General features: G+C 27.4%; 1 protein-coding gene across 1 annotated transcript in view; it reads right to left on the bottom strand.

Annotated features, from left to right (window-relative positions):
• LOC109607584 (epithelial discoidin domain-containing receptor 1-like) overlaps positions 1–23,294 on the bottom strand; it is a 101,608-nt gene extending 78,314 nt beyond the window's left edge. Inside the window, exon 1 of the mRNA XM_049963014.1 lies at positions 23,027–23,294. The gene's annotated coding sequence lies outside the window, so the exon portion shown is untranslated. The remainder of the gene's footprint in view (positions 1–23,026) is intronic.
• Positions 23,295–23,877: the final 583 nt, after the last annotated feature.

Genomic DNA, 23,877 nt, shown 5'->3' with positions numbered 1-23,877 from the left:
GTTTTTTTCTTCTGCTTTTCGATTGTGTTTTTGTGTTGCTTTCTATATACGGAAGAGGAAGCTAATAAATTTGCGGACGACAATAAAAACTTTTATCGGTGAAAAAGTGATATGAAACTGTTGATAGTTAGGTTGAAGTATGTGTCGGGCGGAGAAAACACGGAGGGGTCAAATGGAATAACTTTTTTGACAAATATGTATCATATTTCTTATACGAATAGGTATTTAAATAATTTAATTTTTATAGTTTCAAAATAAATAGAAGTAAATTTAAACATCAACTTTGGTTAACTGCACAATTTTACATATTGGCTACCTACTAAGAAATGCAACTGTCTTCTGGTCATAAATTCCAATTTGTTTCTTTGAAATTCTACCCTATTCACTATTTAATCTAGATGTTGCTCCATGTGAATAATATTTATTTTTGTCGTACAATTTTATAAATAATAAAGATATGCAGGTTAAAAGTAAGTTTTCTTGTAAAATGTTGAGAATATATTGGTAATTATTTTGTTAAATAAATTTTATTATAAAAAAACTTACGGATAAATCTGTAACATACCCGATTTAGGACAATTTTATGGTACCCACCTGAAAAATGAAATAAATATTAGAATTAATAGAAGATTCAAACATCTAGCACTGCATATCAAAGCTTATAAATATTGTATAAAAATATAAAAATTTTAAATAATAAAAATATAAAAAATAAAGATGAGATTAGTCGACTAACAAATAATGTATTAGTCGGTTTTTAAAATCTTGTAAAAACATACTGATGAGAACATCATCTATATCTATATATACATATAAATAAAATTGGAGTGACTGTTTGTAATATTGAAATAACCGTTTTTTACTACAAATACGGTACATACACCAAAATAACATTTTTTTACAATTTTTGTCTCCTGTCTGTCTGTCTGTTTGTTCGGGCTAATCTCTGAAATGGCTAGACCGATTTTGATGGAACTTTTATTGGCAGGTAGCTGATGTAATAAGGAGTAACTTAGGCTACTTTTATTTTAAAAAAATTAAATAATGTTGCAATATCCAAGTACTATCCAGTACCACGCGCAGCTCACCCGCATGCTACAACTGGGCTTCACGTCGGGCGCCTACCGGACGAAGTCGCGGGTACAGCTGGTTAATCATAAAATTAATTTAAATTAAAAGGAATTGTTCTTTTAATAAAATGATTATGTCTGTTAGTTATTTCCTACGTTTTTAGTAATTTTTTGGATTCCCAGAAAGAATTAGAATTATTTATTTTTACTTTTTTATGATTTTTCAGGAAATTAGTATTAGTAAAAAAATAAAAATCCATAAAGTTATTAAAGTGAAACTATGTAATTTAATCAGTATGAATTTAATCGTATTTTATAGATTATATGGAAATTGATCGTATTGAAAATGATCGTATGTATTTTAATCTTATGGAAAATGAACGTATGGATTTTGATCATATGGAAAATGATCGTATTGATTTTAATCGTATGGATATTGATCGTATGGAAAATGATCATATGGATTTTCATCGTATGGAAAATGATTGTATGGAATTTGATCGTATGGAATTAGGTCACTTTACGTTTTTAGTAATTTCTCACGTTTTTAATGAATTTTTGAGATTTTAGTAGCTTTTTACGTTTTTAGTAAATTTTTACGTTTTTCGTAACATCGTTATATTTATATACATACTTCGAAACTAAATTGTTCGAGAGGACCGAAATTTCTTCCAATTTTGCTTTCACAAGAAATTTATTTCACAATAATTTTCACATGAAATTATTATAATTAAAAACATATAATTTAAATTTTTAATTATACAATAAAAAATAAAAATATATTGATGAAATTAGTTGGCTAATAAATAACTTTTAGTCGGATTTTAAAATAAATAATCTAAATTTTTAATTGAGAAAAAAATTAAAATTATATTGTTGAGATTAGTCGGTTAACAAATAATTTCTTAAATCTTATAAATATAATCTAAATTTTTAATTACAAAAAAATAAAAATATTTTTATGGGATTAGTTAACTAATGAATAACGTATTAGCCGATTTTTGAAATCTTAAAAATACAATCTAAATTTTTATATAATTTTTTGAAAAATATTGAAGATATTAATCGGTATTTAATCTTAGAACCTAAATTTGTAATTGCAAAAAAATTTAAAAATATTTTCATGGGATTAATTGGATAACAAATAATTGTTAGTCGATTTTTAAAACCTTATAAATATCATCTAAATTTTTAATAATAAAAAAAAATGAAAAATATATTAATGGGATTAGTCAGCATAAATAATTTTTAGTCGGTTTTTGAAATCTAATAAATATAATTTTATTTTTAATAAAAAAAATTAAAATATATTGAGATTAGTCGCCTAATAAATAACTTCTTAGTTGGTTTTTTAAATTTTTAATTATATATTAATCGAATTAGTTGACTAACAACAAATAACTTTTAGTCGGTTTTTAAAATTTTAAAAATTTCCCATCAAAAATTTTTAAATACAAAATATTTTAAAATTATTTTTATGAGATTTCTTTAAAATTTTATAAATATCATCAAATTGTTAATTATTAAAAAAATATACAAAATACTAACAAATAAAGTATTAGTCTGTATTTAAAATTTTAAAAATTTTCCACCAAAAATTTTTAAATACAAAATATTTTTAAAATATTTTGATGGGATTAGTCATCTAACAAACAATTTCTTAGTCGGTTTTTAGAATCTTTAGATTAAAAAACAATAAAAATATATTTATGGGATTAGCTGACTAATGAATAACATATTAGTCAGTCAGTGTTTAAAATCTTTTAATTTCAAAAAAATTTAAAAATATAGTGATGAGATTAGTTGGCTAACAGATAACTTTTAGTTAGATTTTAAAATCTTGTAAATAAAATCTAAACTTTTAATAACAAAAAAGTTTCAAACTTATATTGATTTTTAAATTCTTATTAAGAACCTTAACAAGAAAAAACATATGGGATTTTTTTCATGCCATAAATTTACTTGTATAACGTTGAATTATATTGAATAAAAGTTATTTTTAGAAACTTATGCATAAATGTGTTACATATTCAATTAAGGACAATTTTAAAGTACCCACCTGGAAATAAAAAATAAACAGTATATTTTAATTATAAATAGTGAAAATAGGTTATTGATAATTAAATTTAAAAACAAAAAATAAATTTTTTCCTTATTGAAATTTTGGCGGATGCGCCAAACTAACAACTCTAACAACTCCCACACACTACCCCTGCCATATTCATTCAGATTCTACGCCACCAGTCCGTACCGAATACGTTCGGTTGACGTACGTGACGTTCAACTTTCCGAACCGCGCACTCATAACGTCGAAAGCAATAAAGCCCCTGCGAATGGACTTCCTTTGTACGAAGATGACAATCAATCTATGTCCCCACGTAATAACGCCCGTGGCAGGTATTAAAACCCGACGGCTGCGATCGCAGCCTGCAACGGCTAAATCCCACTAATTTCCAATAATAAAAAGAAAAGATGTGATTTTTTAAAGTTGGTGGAACGATGAAAAGTTTAAATGTATATTTTGCAGGTCGATAAGTGTAATCAAGAGGCGAGTCTGACCGAGGCGCAATATGAGAAGTTTCCACGAAGGTCGCAGAACGAAATTTCCACGGCGAACTTCCAGATTAGATAAATAGAGAGGAAAAACTCGCGAAAGTAGGTTGTCGGTGTCAGAAATGGGAGTAATATACGACACAATCCGAGAGTGGAAAGAAACGTGACGCTGATAACCTCGACAACAATAATTTCTTTAATTTCAATTTAACTGAAAATAGAGAAGGACTACAATCTAGTTGTCAGATTGTCATTTGATATAAATTGCAATTGTACCGTCTGGTTCGGTCTGGACGTGGGGCTGCGAGGGTCGGAGCGGTGAGGGGATTGTCGGTTAGTTGTGTCTGTCGCCTTTGGGACTATCTTTATTGGCTTTCGGTGTCGGCCCTCGGTCCCGGTCTCTTTCCTTCCGATTCCATGTCAAATGATATCATATGAAGCCGTGATTGACTCCCAGATAACTTCTGCTCCACAACTTGTGCAATTCCACTCGTGCAACATTCCACTTCATTTCGCCACATTCAAATTGCCAATCGCCAATAAAAAAAAAACCGAAGCACCTTGATAAAACGATAAAAATCACCGTGGCACACAAAAGATATTTTCAATATAAAATCCAAACCCCACTAACCGAAAAACCACCACCCAAAAAAAGCCAAATTCCTTCTTTTCATTTCATATCGTCGTCGTTATCAAAGGCATATTTTCGACGTTGTGATTCGGAAAAGGGCTGGCGCCGCACGAGGCGTCCTTTTATGCGACGTATCTTTATGATTGGCGTAAATTGAATGTTTTCTTGTAATACATCGGTCTCCGCATCGGACACTAATTGATTGCCTTGTTTAATACGTTTTAATATGTCGGTCAGTGCTAATAGCCTCTTGTCGTTGTGTTTGTGTGTAGACGATCTGCCAGCAGAAAATGTTTAGTAATTGAAGCGGGGTTGAGTTGATTGTTTGTTGATTGCTGCTTCTGGTTTTCATTCTATCATTGAGTGCCATTAAAATAAGGAGGAAGTGTCTGTGATTGATTTATTTAGAATTGAAATTGTACTAATTATAAAGTCAGCCAATTTATGTTTATAATTATAATTGTACCATATATTTCATAAATGGACATAATTTTTGTATTTGCATTTACACATATTTTTTTAATAAATAACTTCTTAGATGATAAAAAACATTAATAAGAGATAGTAATGGATTTAGTTTATTAACAAATAATGTTTTGTCTGTTTATGAAATCAAATTCTTAAATAATAAAAATTATAAATCATTATTAGGGTCAACTAACAAATAACTTTTTAGCCGTATTTTAAAATAATCTGAATAGTCATATGTTGCGACTAATTTATAAATGATAGGATTAGTCGATTAACAAATAACGTATTAGTCGTATCTTTTAAATATAATCAAATTCCTAAACAATATAAAATAGTCGAATAAAAAATAAATTAGTCGATTTATAAAATATTATAAATATCATCAAATTAGTGAACAATATATAAAAAATATATAAATATCATCAAATTCTTAATTAATAAAAACCTATATAAAAAATAATTATGGAATTAGTGGACCAACTAATAAAGTATTAGTCAGTTTATAAAATTTTATAAATATCATCAAATTGTTAATTATTAAAAAAATATATAAAATACTAATGATAGTTTATATGTTAGTTGATTAACAAATAAAGTATTAGTCGTTATTAAAATTTTATAAATACCATCAAATTCTTAAATAATAAAAAATAATGATGGAATTAGTCATCTAACAAATAATGAATTAGTACTAACTAATAAAGTATTAGTCGGTTTTTTAAAATTTTATAAATATCATCAAATTGTTAATTATTAAAAAAATATGTAAAATACTAATGATAGTTGATATGTTAGTTGATTAACAAACAAAGTATTAGTCAGTATATAAAATTTTATAAATACCACCAAATTCTTAAATATTAAAAAAAATTATGATGGAATTAGTTGACTAACAAATAATGTATTAGTCGGATTTTAAAATTTTATAAATATCATCAAATTCTTAAATTTTAAACAGATATATAAAAAATAATGACGAAATTAGTTGACTAACAAATAAAGTCAGATTTTAATATTTTATAAATATTATCAAATTCTTAATTAATAAAAATATATATAAAACTAATAATGAGTTTAGTTAACAAACAACTAAAGTGCCATATTAGTGGGTTTTTAATGTTTTATATATATCATCATCCTCAAATAATAAAAAAATAGATAAAATATAATGATGGGATTAGTAGACTAACAAACGAAATATTAGTCGGTTTTTAAAATCTTATAGATATTATCAAATTCTTAAATAGGAAAAAAATAATGATGGAATTAGTCGACTAACAAATAATGTATTAGTCGGATTTTAAAATTTTATAAATATCATCAAATTCTTAAATTATAAATAGATATATAAAAAATAATGACGGAATTAGTTGACTAACAAATAAAGTCAGGTTTTAAAATTTTATAAATATTATCATATTCTTAATTAATAAAAATATATAAAAAACTAATAATGAGTTTAGTAGACAAACAACTAAAGTACCATATTAGTCGGTTTTTAATGTTTTATATATATATATATATATATATATATATATATATATCATTATCCTTAAATAATAAAAAAATAAATAAAATATAATGATGGGATTAATAGACTAACATACGAAATATTAGTCGGTTTTTAAAATCTTAAAGATATCATCAAATTCTTAAATAATAAAAAATAATGATGGAATTAGTCGACTAACAAATAATGTATTAGTCGGATTTTAAAATGTTATAAATATCATCAAATTCTTAAATAATAAACAGATATATAAAAAATAATGAAGAAATTACTTGACTAACAAATAAAGTCAGATTTTAAATTTTATAAATGTTATCAAATTCTTTATTAATAAAAATATATAAAAAAAACTAATAATGAGTTTAGTTGACAAACTACTAAAATACCATATTAGTCGGTTTTTCATGTTTTATATATAACCTTAAATAATAAAAAATATATAAAATATAATGATGGGATTAGTAGACTAACAAATGAAATATTAGTCGGTATTTAAAATCTTATAGATATCATCAAATTCTTAAATAATAAAAAAATATATAAAAAACTAATGCTGGGATTTGTCAACTAAGAAATAAAGTGTTAGTAGGATTTTAAAATCTTATAAATATCAGTAAATTCTTAAAAAAAATTATAAAAATATAATGATGGGATTAGTCAACAAATAAATAATTAACGCCGGTTAGTAGTTTGTGGTTAGTCGATTATTAAAAAAGTCGTAATTCTCTATAAAAATATTAAGCTACAGAAACAAAGCATTGTATTTTATGAAAAAATAATTACATGAAAAAAATAAATAAACGAAATATATCACTTTAAGAAATATTTTATTACAGAGGTTTGCTTTCATTAGTTTACTCTCAAACACAACAATTTATTAAGTATATAAAACCGCAGTAGACTTTTCTCTAAAACAAATTCGCCAACAAACAGTTGTTACGATGTTAATAAACACAAATAATCCGATGTTAATAACACAAATAATACACCTGGATGATCATTTGAACACATTCACCATGAAGCAGATAGTGCTTTCGTTCTGGGCTTACACATATCGTTAAGTTTCCATTTACCTGAATAAACATTTAACTTGTTAATCCGTCCAACAACACTAGTTAATAAACACAGAAGCAAAGATTAACTCTCTCGTTTTACATTACCGTGCGCTCTGGCTTGTGTGTTAAATGTCCGTTGACCAGAATAATAATACAGATTCATTAATCAGACTAAAAGGGGAAGTTTTTAATTGTTTTATTAAATTTATATGCCGCATTAACGTCCCACACGACGAATTAAAATTATAGGGATTTATCTGCAGTTTAAAATTAAACATCATGTTTCACTTCCTTATTGTTTATTACAACCATTCGCCACCCATAATTCCAATCGAACAAACTAGTTCTATCTTACAGATAAATATCTACGTTCGATTCGAAATTGCTCTATGACAGTGCCGTGTCATTAATAACGACAATTTATGGCGTTTTAGAAAATCAAACGAACAGGTGCAGAAGGCGATATTAATTCGAGTTTTATTCTAATTGGTAACTAATTAATTGGCTGAAAAGTATACCAAATTAGAGATGATACACGCCTGTTTTACAATCAATTAAATGCGTAACTTTTAAATTTAGATTCATTACACATGCAAAGCGGAATCGTATTTTAAAACTGTCAATGCCGTATTTACATACCAGTGCGAATTAGCAGCTTGTTTGCACAAAAAGTTTGTAGGATTAATTTTTCGAATTTCCAATCATTTGATTTATTCAATCAACGAGGGCAAAAATTCAAAGCTGTGCCCTTTTTTTCGCAGTCCCGCACATACGATTATGTTTTAAGAATGAGTTAAGTTATTAACGAGCTGCAAATAATCATAATTTACATTCGACAAGTTACACTGGGTAATGACGATCGTAAATAATGGTTAATTGTGGACGTACGAAAATAAATTTTCTAAAGGAAAACATAAAAGTGTCTATGTAAATAGCTTAAGACACTTGTGGAATAGCAACTGGTAATTGACAGGAAAAGAAAAAACTTGCTTTGAATAAATTAACATACGTTAGTTTTAATTTCCCCGGGAGATTATTGTATAGTACTAAGTACTTCTTGCTGGTTGGCATCTTGGGATGTAAAAAAATTGGAAATTGAATGTTAAAAGGTATTTTTTAAATTTTTTCTAGGCTGCGTTTATTGATGAAATGTGTTTTTATCTTAAATAATTATCAATTAAGAAAAGGAAAAACAGAGGTCAGGGTAATAAAAGTCGCGTTTTATTATTCAAATAATTTAATTGATTCATTATCATAATAACAATTATAATTTTATTAGTTAATTCTCTTAATTACGGTACTGCGAACGCATTTATTTCAGGAACTGTATAGATAACAGCGGTTCAATAACACGAATACGGTTTTTACACGAGTCACACAGATTAAACTTTCAACTCGATCTAATTTACCGTAGCTTATTCTTATTCCTCATTTGTAACATTGGTTTATAGCTATTTTATCTACACGAAAATTACACTTAATATTTTTTTATGGAACCATTTTCAAAAATTTTTGATTATTTATTTGTTGTACTCACATTTTTGAATATAAGTCAAGATCTAATTGACCGATTTGGTTAAACAAGCATTCAAATTAAATTTAAATAAACATTCTACAACTTTCAATTATGTAATTTTGAGATTGGTCCAGTAGTTCAGATGCCGACGATTTCAATAACTTTAAGAAAGTCGGCTTTTTGTCGTCAAAAATTAACATAAAAAAACACATATTTTGCTGGGAATAATAGAAATCAGAAAATTAAGTCCATTTTAATTTCTTTACATGAATTTCAATTAGCTCAATAAAAAGAAAGGAAAAGCATAAAAATCTACAGTACCAATTTCAAAACTATATATAAATAAATGAGTCGTAGAATATTCATCTATATTTAATTTGAATACTATACTAAAAAAATCAATAATTAATTGTTCAGCTTTCATGTTCCATAATTTATAGCAAAATTAGTGGTATATAAAAGGAAGATATTTTTCTAAGTTGTAAACTAATGTCTAAAGAACAAATAATTTTTATTGTCTTAATATGTATAATTAGCTTTATCTTTCTTACTATTATCCGAACTGTAGTACTATATATTTAAGGAATTAATATTAATCAGTAAGCGAGACAAGAAATATAATTTATAACCTCCAACCGTATTAATACATGAATAACAATGAGATAATACAATAATTGCAATACATGATTAATTATATCTCTTTTTCATCCAAATGAATAATTAAATATCAATTTATTCATTACGATTTCAATTAATTATAACTTTCCAGCTGATGGCTGAAAATTTAGTTTTATTAAAGCAGATGTTCAGCATAATATTAATTCCGTCAATTTTTAAGCCTCATGTATCAATTAGAGTGGCACGATTGAGATTTAACCGACACGGTATTAAGTCATAAGCAATCAGCAAAAATGATATATGAACGGGTATTAGAGTGGTGGCAACGGGACGTGGTGTCGTTAAAAGGGTAATTTGTTAACCAGAACTGACGCGGCGAAAAGTACTCTCGTGAAATTTATTCACATCGTTCTTAAGTTAGCACCTGCTCACGAAGAACAATGCCGATGCCCCACCGCGTTTACTGAAATGAACGCACGACGGACAATGAATATAAATAATTCAGGTGGCCGGTCTGTTAACATGGGAACTGCACCGTATTACGTACCGCCGACTTTTGAAACACCCATGTGTCGTGCCTGGCAACGTCGGATCATTTTGGGGCGACGAAGAATCTCCGCTTAAATTTAGAGAGTGCGCTCCGAATAAGTCGCAGTCGGAGAATGAATAACGACCGAGTCTGGTAAAAATTTCCCCAACGACAAAACGACAAGCAGAAACATTCTTCGGAAATAATTACACCCACGGCTCATTCGTGCAATACACTCTCGCGACTGTGGCACACAAAGCCCCCTGATCTTGTCGCCGGTTAAATGAATGGCTGTTAGTGTGCCGACTTCATCACATTTTAAAATTAACTAAGATATCGGATTAGACACTGGAGTGTTTGTCTTCGACGGCAGTAATTCACTGCGTTCCTGCCGTTTGCCTATTCGCCACCGCTATAGAGATACGTTGGTGGCGTATTGGCCACAACCACGGGCCATTCCACTGGCCGAAGACTTCTCTTACCATTACAGATTTCACAAAATAATAATCTTGCACCCCCTTGAGATATGATAAATTTTACTGGTTTTGCGTCAAAAAAATTATCACAATTTTAATCAAAGAGAATTTATTTATGTATCGTCAAACATTTATTGATCAAAGATCATAGTACATGAAGAACATTTGTCATATAAACATATTGCTCAAAGACTGAACATTCATGACAGTACGTTACGTTACGAGGATTATGAGAAATAGGTGAATAACTGTTAGCAACCTTAGGAGTCCTTATCAGGCTATATGTCACAAATTCATTTCGAATGCAACTATTAAAAGTCGGATTGTTGTAAGTTGATTAAGATTTAGAAGACCTTTAAGAGTGTCTAGGCCATTATTTAGACACAGAAAATCAAGACTAAAATGGACATATCTTCATAAAAATTGGCTTTTGCCTCAATAGTCAAAGTTTGAAGAAGAAGTGCATAGCAACGACTCACTGTTGCTGGTGATGTGATTTTATATACAGGGTGGAATCATCTATGAAAAAAGAACTGCTTTGGTACATGTTCCTGTTATAATAACTGGACAAATTTACATTGACGTAAAATTTAAAGAATGGAGGGGCTACCAGGTTAATTCAGTCCAGTTAATCCTCCCATGAGTATTCCAGAGCTGCCACAAGCTACAGATGAAGAATGGAATAATATTTCTCGAGGACAATCTAATTAGAGGCATGCACAGGCGTGGAAATGCTTCACTACAAAACAAGAATGGAAATACAAGGTATTGTTAACTTATATTTTTATATTTTTTATGTTGAAGGTATTCTTATATTTATTGCTTAATTGTTGACGTTTGACACATAAACATGGAATGTCCCGATCAGAAGCCTAGATTGTTTGTATTGCGTCAGGTCGGGAGTTCGCCATATAAGGTTGGGCTGTAAAGCACTTCGTCTGCTTTATTTCAGTGTAACCGAGGGCATAACTCAACTAATGCAACTAATTGTCGCTCGTACTAATTGGCATATCTTTTCGTGCCAACTGTGGCGTGCTCTAAAATACGCTGAACACTTCCTCAAACTTATCTTTATGGAATATTATATCTATTCTTTGAAGTGTTGCAAGAAACAATTTTATGATTTATCGTACTGTTTCACATAATAGGGAGTGTGTACCGAAATAAACTACTAATGGTCACGATTACACAGGTCGCATAAATCATTTCGGGTTATTTAGATTTTCCATTTTGCGGCGACAATAAAAATCCGTTAATCATTGCCATGAACGTTTACGGTTTTGGTTGAGAACCTTGAACAGGAAATTATTTCCTCAATTATGTTTTATTATATAGTTAACAGAAGTGACACATCTAATTTCGCCGTCTTTTAAAATATTAAATTTTCTTTTTTAATTTTACTGTCGTGTCGGTGTGACCGGCTCCAAATAACATGTGAACGACGAACTGGGTAAGCATTTTTATTTTTTGTGATTCACAAGTTGAAATTTAAACTGCCTTTTTTCATAAATTCATATTTGCATAATTAAAACCACTTCAAATTCGGACATATCTGAATCATCCTCCAAAAATAGATTGACACTGTGTTTACAAACAGATCAACGAGCTCCAGTATACAAATTATTAAATTTAATCGCAGAAACTAAGTATTAAGTCTGGAATTTGTATAAATAGTATGTAAACAATGTATAATATAATATAATTCAAGATAAATCGAACTCTAAATCAACGAATATCGTTGAAAAATTTGTCATGACCGTGTTTACAAACAAACGTGATTAATTATATTTAATCTACGAAATAATATTTATAAAGTCTGGAATTCTTATTAATATTATGTCAACAATGGATAAAAAACATCCTTTAAAAATAATTAATTGGCACCTATTAAAGGGACTTACTTAATAAACTAAACTCGTTAACAGCACAATTATTTTAAACTTTACTAAACACATTAAACAAGACCCCAACTCTTTAATAAAACTTCCCATCTGAAACAAAATTTGACATTTTATAAACCACTAACAATTTTATTACGTTAATTGTCCTTTTTATACATCTTTTTCCAGGTCAGATGTTTATATAATTTTCAAAATGAAATTTAAAAAAGCATTTTCTACAAATTCATATTTATATAATTAAAAACAAATCTGATTAAAAATCATCTGAATAATCACCAAAATTTCATTGAGACTATGGTTACACACATATCAATAATTGAAGTATTTTAATAATTAATTAATTAATTAATAATTGTGTAATTAAAAACAAATCAAACTCAAAATCATCATAATATTCACTGTGTTTACACAGTCAATCAGCTCAATAAGCTGAAGTATATGGATAATTAAAGTGGATCTAAAAAATTATAATTATAAAGTCTGGAGTTCCCATTCATAGTATGTCAACAAAGCATAAAAACCGTACTTAAAAAATAATTAATAAGCACGTACCGATGGGACTTATGAATAAACCGAACCCGTCAACCCCACAATTATATTAAACTTCTCCTAGACGCAATAAACAACACCCCAACTTTCTAATAAAACTTCCCATCGAAACGAAATTGAAAGTTTCACAGACCGCCATCAACTTTATTATGTTAATTGTCCATTTTATCCTCCATTTTTCAAAAGAGATGCGTGACCAGTCTAGCTGGCCATTATCCGTCATTAACGGGTTGTTCATCCCTTATTAATATTTATACATTAGCGTAGACAAGGGCACGGGCGCGGGGCGTCGTTCGTACGACAGTCACGTATTTTTTAAAGGGTGAGGCCACACGAAATTCACGTGTTGCTCAACAAGAAAATATGGTTATAAAGGGCGACGTCGCGCATTCTGATGCATCGAATTATCTGATGGGAATACCATGGAGGGCGCTAAAAATTCAAGAGATAACATCAATTTAGAACAGTATTTTAAAATTCACCCGGTACGGTTAATTAAAACGTACGTTAAAAAAAATCGATAGTTCGAAAACGTAATGGGAGAACGGCAAGTAATTAATTACTCAGTCCCATTCATATTGCATTGATGGTATCTTGCATGTATTTTTGCCGTGAATCGGGGAATACTGAAACCGTTAACAATGGAAAATGGGATTGTGAACGGAGGACGTTTTTACGGAATCGTCTTTTAGTATTCAGCAGCAGAAATCGCTGCGAGCGTTCTATTTCACTGCACACCAACTTATCGAAGTAATTTAAAAGCAGTTCCCTTTTTCGATACGGAACCCTCCATTTTCTTTCCTGTCCCGCTTAGAAATACATTGTCACAACAAAAATAATTAAAACACTTCATTACATTACTATCATTACGGATAACTGTATTTCAAGCCAGGGCTTTATGCAAATCGTCGACCAGTTTGTGTGCGTTCACTGTTTGCAGTTACATATTGAATGTTTGAGGGTGCACTAAATTACATAGGAATTAAACTAATTTTAATACAGAATTGTTGGGTAATTTGGATTGTTTTCTATTTGCAAACTACAACTTGTAATATAATTGATCCCTCAAGTTATGCCCTAAATACCTAAAATAATAAAAATATTTGCATATTTTACTTAAACAATAATTACACTAATTTACAAACTTGAGATTTACACTTAATTTTATAACGAAGAATCGAAAAAGAACCATAATTTGTATAATTCAATTCTATTGTATCAAAGATATATTTAATTTTGATTATTTCAGTTAAAGAGAATACTTTGTAAAAGTGTTATATTTAAGTAAAAAATTTAATAGACTTAATTTTGTGATTTATCTTAGCATAATATGTGAATTTTAGTTATCAAATTTTGACCGACTTTATTAAGTTATTAAAATCGCTGGCATCTGCACTACTAGAACACTCTCAAAATTATATAAATGAAAGTTATAGAATGTTCATTTATCTTAAATTTGGATGATTGTTTAGCCAAATCTGTCAATTAGATCTCGAGTTATATTCAAAATTGTTGGTGCAATTATAGGAAAATCATGATGTGATACTAAAATAACTATAAACCACTGTTATAAAACATAAAGAAATATACAAAGTGTTTAATAAATGATTGATCAAAATTTGGGAGCAGTTACAACATGACTAATACTGAAGAAAATCTTTTCTACTGAAGAAAATACAGACCCTCAAATTTAAATTTAAAAAATTGTTTTTTTTTTTTCATATTTGTGTACACTTTAGTCCAATTTTGTTTAAACTTGGTATGTATTATCCTAAAATATATCCTTGTATACCCAATATAATAAACTTTTTCCATATTGTTGCAGTGGCGTACATTCTAGAAGGTTCTCCCCTTTTTTCCACCCTATTTTTTACACCACTAAATATTTTTTAAAACTTTTAAGCTTTTCATATTCTTTGCACAATTTAGAAAAAAGGTACTCCTCTTAATTTGAATATCACAGACGTTTCTTCAAATATTAAAACTGAAATATCCTAAAACGACTGCAGTAATCAATATTAAATAAGAGAATCTTTTGTCTTCTAAATTATGCGCATAATTTTAAAGTATTAATAGTTGGAGATATGGCTAAGGGGCTGTATCTTCTTCAGGAGGAAACAAGGAAAAAGTTATTTAGATTTTCCTCATTGTTGGTCCCAAATTTTGATCAGATATCTTATGGATTACTTTTGTTAACATATTTTGTCCCACAATCTACATCTGCTAAAAATTATCAAAATAATTTAATTTTGCTATTACTTATTTAATCATGAACAATTTACGTGCAAGAATGAAGAATATCTATTTTTTTTCTAAAATTTCTTCTGAAGAAAATACAGCCTCTCCAATTTATATTTCAAACATTTTTCTTCTGATACTTCCGTAAACTTTGGTCCAATTGTTTTTAAATTTGGTAGGTACTATCCTAAAATACATGCCTATAATTCAATGTTACTAACTTTTTCCTTAATAATATAGTAGTACAGATTCGGGGGCTCCCCTCTTTTTCTACACAACTGAATATTTTTTAAAACTATTAAACTTTTCGTATTTTTTGCCAAATTTAATATTATTCCTTATTGGTCGTGTTCTAATTGCACCCAAATTTTAACCACCTATTTTAGAAATTCCTTGTTTAATAATATTTTCAATATGTATATAGTTGTAAATAACATGAAATCTGAAGAACACATGAGATTGGATTCGAATCTGATATCAAAACATAAAATGGAGATAAAGTATAAAATTGTCTTGAAGTTTTATATGCACAACAATATTAAAATTGAAATCGAAGCGTTAAAAAGATATAAAACATATTTTATACTAACAACTTTATACTGTAAAATATGCAAACGGGATATAAAAATATATTACACCCCAAACTAAACAAAGCTGCAAGTCTTTTAGAGATAGAAGTTATTTGCAACTTGTTGATACTCTCTCTCTCTGTGTTGCCAAGAGATTTAACAACTACTTTAGTTTTACACAGTTTCCTTTTGTTATCAATGCCGAAGAGTCAATTAACTTGACATTTTTTCAGCGGTGGACATTTTTAGACCACCTGAAATGATTTCCAGTTGTTGATTACATCGAATAAAATAATGATCGGCGTTCGGAAGTGGTGTCCAAGAGGCAAGCCGGTCCTTAATTACCATACACCGAACCCGGTTAGGCTTTTTGTCCTCCGAAACTGTTCATAATTCACGATTATCCGCACGGAAAGCCATTGTATAATCATAATCCCTGAGCCAGGACCTCAGTTCGGCTCCATTGTTCCTAAATTTCCATTACGTGTAGGTCAAGAATGTCACGATATCACGCCATAAACATAATATTCGCTACAGGGACCGACGTTCCTTTAATTCCGACCCCAAAGTAATAGGTACTGATGAACCCCGCAGATTGGACGGCAAAACTTGCGGATAATTTAATTTCGACCGACAACACCTCGAAACATATTTAATATTATACGCGTTCAGCAGATTCGTTTCGTTTTTCTGACAGCATGAGAAAGTTACCTTAGCTGAGAATATTAAATTCGTGGTGGATCATGATTAAAATATATTATGTGTGTACAACTAAATGAAGATTAAAGATACCATCAACTTAAAGGCTATAAGACTTCATTGGAATTTAGCGTGTCTGTAATTTGCCGTAATCTGCCGACTGGATAATTACGGTGTTCATTTAAGCCCTGTTAAATTTTCATTACCCTCTATATGGTACATTCGTACACAATGTATCACATTCTGTCGCTTATCGATAAATCTTCTCAGCCCCGGTCATAATTTATTGGCATTAATTATTGCATTCTTTCGCCTGCGCCTGTGAATCAGCTAAAATTATTTCGTCACATCAAATTTATGCGTCTGAAAAACTAATGGAGTCATAACCATATAGTTTTGTGGTTAATTAATGATGTTATAACTGCTTAAACGAGTTTCACTTTCCAATTCGCGCCAAGATTTCCGTATTAGTAATTAAAATAAATATAGAAATAAATTTTCTCAAATTACCAATCGCCGACGACGATTAAGATAAAACTTCGTTAATCTGTTTTAAGATTGTATCAAAATGGAAATTAACTCGTAAAATTATCGGCTCTTGAAGAAGATTTAAAGTTAGTTGTTTTAGCAAAGTTTACACTTTATCGATAGTTTTAGAAAGATCTTCATCTTCATAAGCTGATTCGAAGTTTTATTATTTAACCATTTAATTTGGGAAAAATGTAATTTATTAATAAATATATACGAATTTAACTCGTTACTTTTTAAACTTTAATGTTTGATAAAAATTATAATCCAAAGAAAAAATATTTTTCATAAATTGCATGATTTTATAAATTTCTGAGAAAAACAAAAAATCTGTTGTTACAGATATTATAATTTTACATAAGTAACCCTGTTGAGCAATTTATGCAGCTTTTACTTACTTCATATTATTAATAAATAAATATATTATATTTTACATATGTGAAATTACCTAAATTATATGTTTATTCATTTGTAAAATAAAATATTAATGAACAAATATGATAAAAAAGTTACAGGGTATCCAAATGGAATTTAACTCGTTGCCATTTAATACTATTTACAATACATATAATTACATCTTTGGACTACAATTTGTGTGTTTATTTATTTGTAAAATAAAATATTAATAAACAAATATGATAAAAAAGTTATAGGGTATCAAATAGAATTAATAGATAAATATTTTATGTTTTACATGTGTAAAAATATCTAAATTATGTGTTTATTTATTTGTAATATAAAATATTAATAAATAAATGTGATAAAAAAGTTATAGGGTACCAAAATGGAATTTAACTCGTTGCCATTTAATACAACTTGCAGTATATACTTTAGATTTTGTTAAAAATTGTAATCCAAAGAAGCAAGCTTTTAAAAGTTAATATTTTTCATAGAATTGCCTTATTTTATAAATTTCTAGGTAGTACATAAATCCAGTTGTTACTGTCAAAGTATTATTATTTTATAGAAGTAATCCTGCTGAGCATTTACTTACTTCATATTATAAATATATAGACATTTTATTTTTTTAAGTGTGTGTTAGTACCTAAATTATATTTTTATTTATTTGTAAATAAATTATTAATAAGTATATATGATGAAAAAGTTATAGGATATCAAAATTAAAATTAACTCGTTAAGTTCTTGTATTTTGATACAAATTATATAGTCTTTTCAAACATAATATTTTTCATAGAATTGTAAATTTATACAAATTATCCATAAATGTTTATTTATAATGGCCATAGATTCCGATTTTCATTTACTATAAATATATTCGTAATTTTACTCATCCTGGGAAACTAATAATAATAAAATATTTAGTAAATTTATGAATTATGCATAAAACTAGAAAAGTCCTCGAAATTACTTTTGTGCATAAACAATTTCAAGTTTATTGTTTTTGTTAATTTAGAGGTTTAACTATAAGATGCGTGAATGCTAATTATTAAGTTAATATTTAAGTATAAATAGCTGTAAATTCACAAATATTTATATCCGCTCTTGTGGTCAAGAATATCACTTAAAATAGAGTAGTAATTTAATTAAATAATTGAATTAATAAACTTTTCTGTTCCTTCGCAACAATTTATGTATTTAACACAACATTATAATTAATAAAGCTGTCGTTTCTGTTATTTAAATTGGAAAGCTTCCTTTTCGTGTACATACTTATGTTAATAGTTTTAAAAAAATATGAATTTTAATAACCCACAGTACGAATTTGGCACATAATAATTTGTAATTTAGATGAGTAAAACTGTCAATAATAAAGCCTAAGTTTATTAATAATATCTCACACCTGACATATTACTAAAATGATATAAATATTCATGTTTACAGAGTACACACCATTAATATAACAACATTAATAATTCTGTTTCGATAATTTATCACCACTACTTGAATATGTAAACTTCTTGTATTTTTATTTAAATGTCTTGTCGGCTCATTTCCCAGCGGGTTAATCATTATAATTTTATGTATTCCTCGGTAAGACGACCGAACAAATATGAACTAAGATTATGTGAGTCATTTCACAACTTCAATTAATACAAATTTCTTGATTTATCGTATACGAATAACGTCGAATTTAAGTGTTTAAATTATAGATATTAATTTTCTCCGGTTCTCAAGCTGTGACATTAGGCGAAGCGCCATTTATTTAAACAGACATGTGCAACCAAGCCCGAAAAAACATTGCATTTGAATATATCCTCTACCAATAAATAATGTGTGAAATTTTTAAAACGATCCAAACAATTTCGACCTTTAAGTAGTGGAAATTTAAATCCTTAAACAACACCAACTTTATTCCATCCAGTCGAGTCCAATTGATTTTCGTGCGTTCTCAAGACAAACAGAAATCAAACAGAAGGTCCATTGAAATATCTGGGGTGTGTTTAAGGCTTCTTTTTTCGTCGATTCCGTTCCGGACGTCGCCTTGTTGAATGCACAAGCTTTTAGACGCTCTAATGCGTGGCTGAGATATTTGGGATTCCCCCGGAATCCCACTTAATACATCTCCGTGATATACTAATTTGATTTCTGGCGTAATCAATCACTTTTCAATTCTTCCGTTCCATTTAACGGCGATTGAATTAAAAAGTAATATAAATCTTGGCGCTGAAACGTATAGCGGCTTGATTTCGACAATGTCTGGATGCGATTTTTATTAACCGACGTAATTTATCGTCTACAACGGTCGCGCTGTTTATCAATATGCTCAATAAACTGATCATCCAAACATTCATTAACAATTCAATCCCGATTTGCATTCCGTCGTGGTCAATATGAATGGGAGCACTGCGAACGATCGCTGATATATCAAGTCGATCGATGTACAAGACAATGTGGGATATCTTACATGTTTAAACATGTAGCGACGATTGCGGCGAAAAATTTTTAATGGCCGGTCATTAATATTTGTTATTATTCATTGCTGATATTATGGATACACGGTCCTAGTGGGATGCCATAATTTTAAATGTTCACACGACAGTTACAGATCATCATAATTTTCATAACGTGAACACATTTTTATGTACTTTCCTTTATATTTATTGGAGCTGTATAATTGATTTATATATTTTTTAAATTAATTACAAATGGTTGGAAGGTATTAAAAAATAAACCGCAAAGGATAATAAAAGTGTTATTAAAAAGATAATTTTACCTTAGGAAATTCATGAAAATTTTTCTTTTATTTATTTTTAATGGCAAATTTATAGCAAATACTAAATAAAGTCCGCAAAAATAAAAAAATATTTTATTTAATTTATTATAATAGGAAAATAAAATTATAATTAAATTTAACTCATAATGCATTATCTAATAAAGGCAATAAAATGTTTAATTATATTATACCAGTTTTATTAATATTTGTTTTAAGGATATTCACCCATTTTCTCTCAATCTAACGGGTAAATATTTTGCTGATTTTTATGCAGCTTTTAAATAATTAAATTAAATGTTAAACAATAAAATTAAGTAACTTCAAATATTACTTCATTAATTAATGGAATATTCAAATTATTCAAATATTTAAATATATATTATAAGTTTAGATACACATTTTTTCACATGAATATTTAAATATATATTCATGCATATTTTTTGAAGTTAAAAAAATTACTGTACCGTAATTTAATTAATTATTTATTTTTTTAACTACATTAATATTTGTAGTAGAGCATAAAAGTAAAAATATTTTAAACCATGAATATTCAAATAATTAAATATATTTATTTACGTATCTCAAGAATACTGGACCCTAATTTCAATCATTAATTTATTTGGAACTTCACTGATATTCGAATTTAAAAATTAATATTTTTTTATTCATTTACTCGAAAATCTGAATATTCAATTATTTCACAAATGAAATAAATCGCTTTTCATAAAATTGAAATTATGAATATTCGAATTATTCAAATTATGATAAAAAATTAAATTAGTATAAACATAAAAATAATCCATTAATTAAAATAAACAAAAAAGTTGTTTCATAGAGTGCATTGACATATTTTTAACTATGTTGTTTCAACAAATATGTGGGAGATAAATAGCCCATAATAAATGTTTTGAACACAGAAATTAAGGAGTAGGGTTATTTTTAATATTAAATGATTCGAAGGAATATTATTACGTTGACTTAATAAACGAATTATTCGAATATTTAAATTTTGATTATAATTTTAATAATAATATTTATGTTAAACAAAAAAATCAGTATAAGTATATTCGAATATTATTTTTATTTCGTTCATTTATGGAACATTCAATTATCAGAATATTTAAAATAATATTTAATTACATTTGTTTGGTTGTAATTTAATTCGTCTTTTGTAACTATATTTAATATTTGCATTTGAGCATACAGTTAATATTAAATATTGAAATTTAATGAAATTTGAATTAGTCAAATTAAATTATATTATAATTAAGGACTTTGAAAATTTTTTGTTGATTTAATTTATATATTCGAATAAAAAATTCAAAATACAATTCTGTATATTTAAATATTTAAAACCATGAATATTCAAATTATTAAATTTATTTATTTGCGTTTCTTAAAGTTATATTAAATTCTTAATGTAATTTAATTCGTTAATTTAATTAAAACTTCGATATTATTAGTCAAATTAGAGAATAAAATAAAAAAAAATGAATATTTTGATATTCGAATACATAAATATTCAATTATTAAGAGATAAGTTTGAGATAAAATGCCCATAGTAATTGTCCTGAACAAAGAAATTAAGTTCCAGAATTATTTTTAAATAATCGACTTTGAATTAAACTTTGAATATTTGAATCAATGAATTTTTAAATATTTAGATACATTTATATGCATATTTTAAAGTTAAAAAAATTATTCATTAGTTAAAATAAAAAATGGATATTTTTAAAATTAAGGAATTAAAATATTCTTTCGTTGATTTTAAATGTTTTTAATTATGAATATTCGAATTATTCAAATTATAAAATAAAATAATAACAAAAAATATAAATAAATGTCTATTAATTAAAATAAACAAATAAATTAATTAATCAATTTATTATGTTAGTGTATAAAAATATTGTGGTATCGAATATAGCTGACAACTCTTTTCAACTTTATAATTATGTTGTTTTTACAGATAAGATGGATAGAATGTTTATAATAGATGTCCTGAATAAAGAAATTAAGAAACTCTTTCTTTCGTTAATTTAAATGAATAACCAAATTATAGAAATATTTTAATTTACAAATACAATTTTGAATATTTGAATATTTTAATCAATGAATATTCAAATATTTTCATACATTTATTTATATTTATTACCTCTTTATTTTATCTTAAACTTTATTAACATTTGAATTTCAGTATAAAATTCAAAAATGAATATTTTCATATTCAATTATTTGATAACTAAAAAAAGTAAACTGCAATTATGAATTATTAAAATTATAAAATAAATATATAAATAATGAAATAAATATAACCATAAAAATTACTCATTACTTACACCATTAAAATTAATTATTAATTATATATTATTATTAAATTAAAAATGTCAATTCTTTTGTCCTTTGTATTCTTTGATTTTTTTAATTGAATTTTTAAATTATTCGACTATTTAAATTTCAGTGATTTGGACATAAATCAATTAATATTCAAATATTTGAATAGATTTAAATAATATATATATCAAGTTTTTTTTATATATAAATTTGAAAAATAGTATTCAATTACTTGAATATTCAAATTTTTTTAAATAAATAGCTTTTTTGAAATATATACATATGTAAAGGAAAATTTATAATCTAAAAAATTAAATTTGATGTAAACACTAAAATTTATATAAAAAAATAACGTTTTATAACTTAACCTATAAATTGTATTCGTAATTTATTTCAATTTGGTAAAAGAGTTGGAACCATGACTTCCATATTGCCTTAACTATATTACACTACATATGTATGAATAACATTACGGATTTCAAAATATTATTGAAAAAATAAAACCCAAATCGCCGCTACGACTTGAATTCCACTCTAAAAAGGCCGGTAGGTTCATTAATCATATTCCTGCGAAAATTAGACTGACGTCCTGCGGATAAAGGCTCACCTCAAATGTAGCAGAATAATCCAAACATTCGAAAATAATAATTCGCACTACACTGAACTGAGACCATTTAGAACTTCCACAAAATTAAGCCCGTGTGGATCGATCCTCGCGATCCACGAGGTGACGTGCAGTTTGTGAATCGGCAAATCGAGAATGGGGAAGTTTTTTGAGGTTGTGCGAATTCGAATAGTTTTATCGCGTTGCGTGCACGAGTTGTCTTGGCGCGCGTGTTTTGTTTAGAACATTTCAGGATCGGCTGGCCGTAGCCTGCTAGTCTTGCGTCCGCGACCAAACTGACAGCCGCGCTTGCTCGCTCGCTCAACGGGGTATCCCTACTAGCAAAACCAACCCCACTCTGTCGCGTTATAGATATTTTATATATGGCCAATTCCATAGTTTACACCCTGAATTTTTATTGAGTTTGGTGCATGTCGCGGCTTGTAAACGGCAGGTTTGCACACCTACCCTACCTATTCCTTCTTTGTTATCTTCTTTATGCAATACAGATCAATTTAGGTGGCAAAGAAGAAAATAATTTTAATAAAAAACTTTATAAAATCTAATAATATCATGTTATTTAATAATTTAAAATAAATAAAAAAACAGATTTAACATTTAACAATATTATTGTTTCAATTTACCGTAATTCTCTAAATTTTTATTATTTTTACAATATATAAAAATTTTAGAAATCATAGCATATTTAATTTTAAATTATTTAAAATAAATAAAATAAAACCATTTATTAAATCAACAATGTTATAAAATTTTAATTTAATCTGTTTAAATTTAATTATAAAATTAATTAAAATTACTAATATAAATGATAAATTATATTTTTTTGTATTTTT

Source organism: Aethina tumida, chromosome 2 (genome assembly GCF_024364675.1).
Source record: "Aethina tumida isolate Nest 87 chromosome 2, icAetTumi1.1, whole genome shotgun sequence".
NCBI classification, from domain to species: Eukaryota; Metazoa; Arthropoda; class Insecta; order Coleoptera; family Nitidulidae; genus Aethina; species Aethina tumida.
Note: the sequence above shows the minus strand (reverse complement) of the source record. Positions and strands in the feature narration are given on the sequence as shown.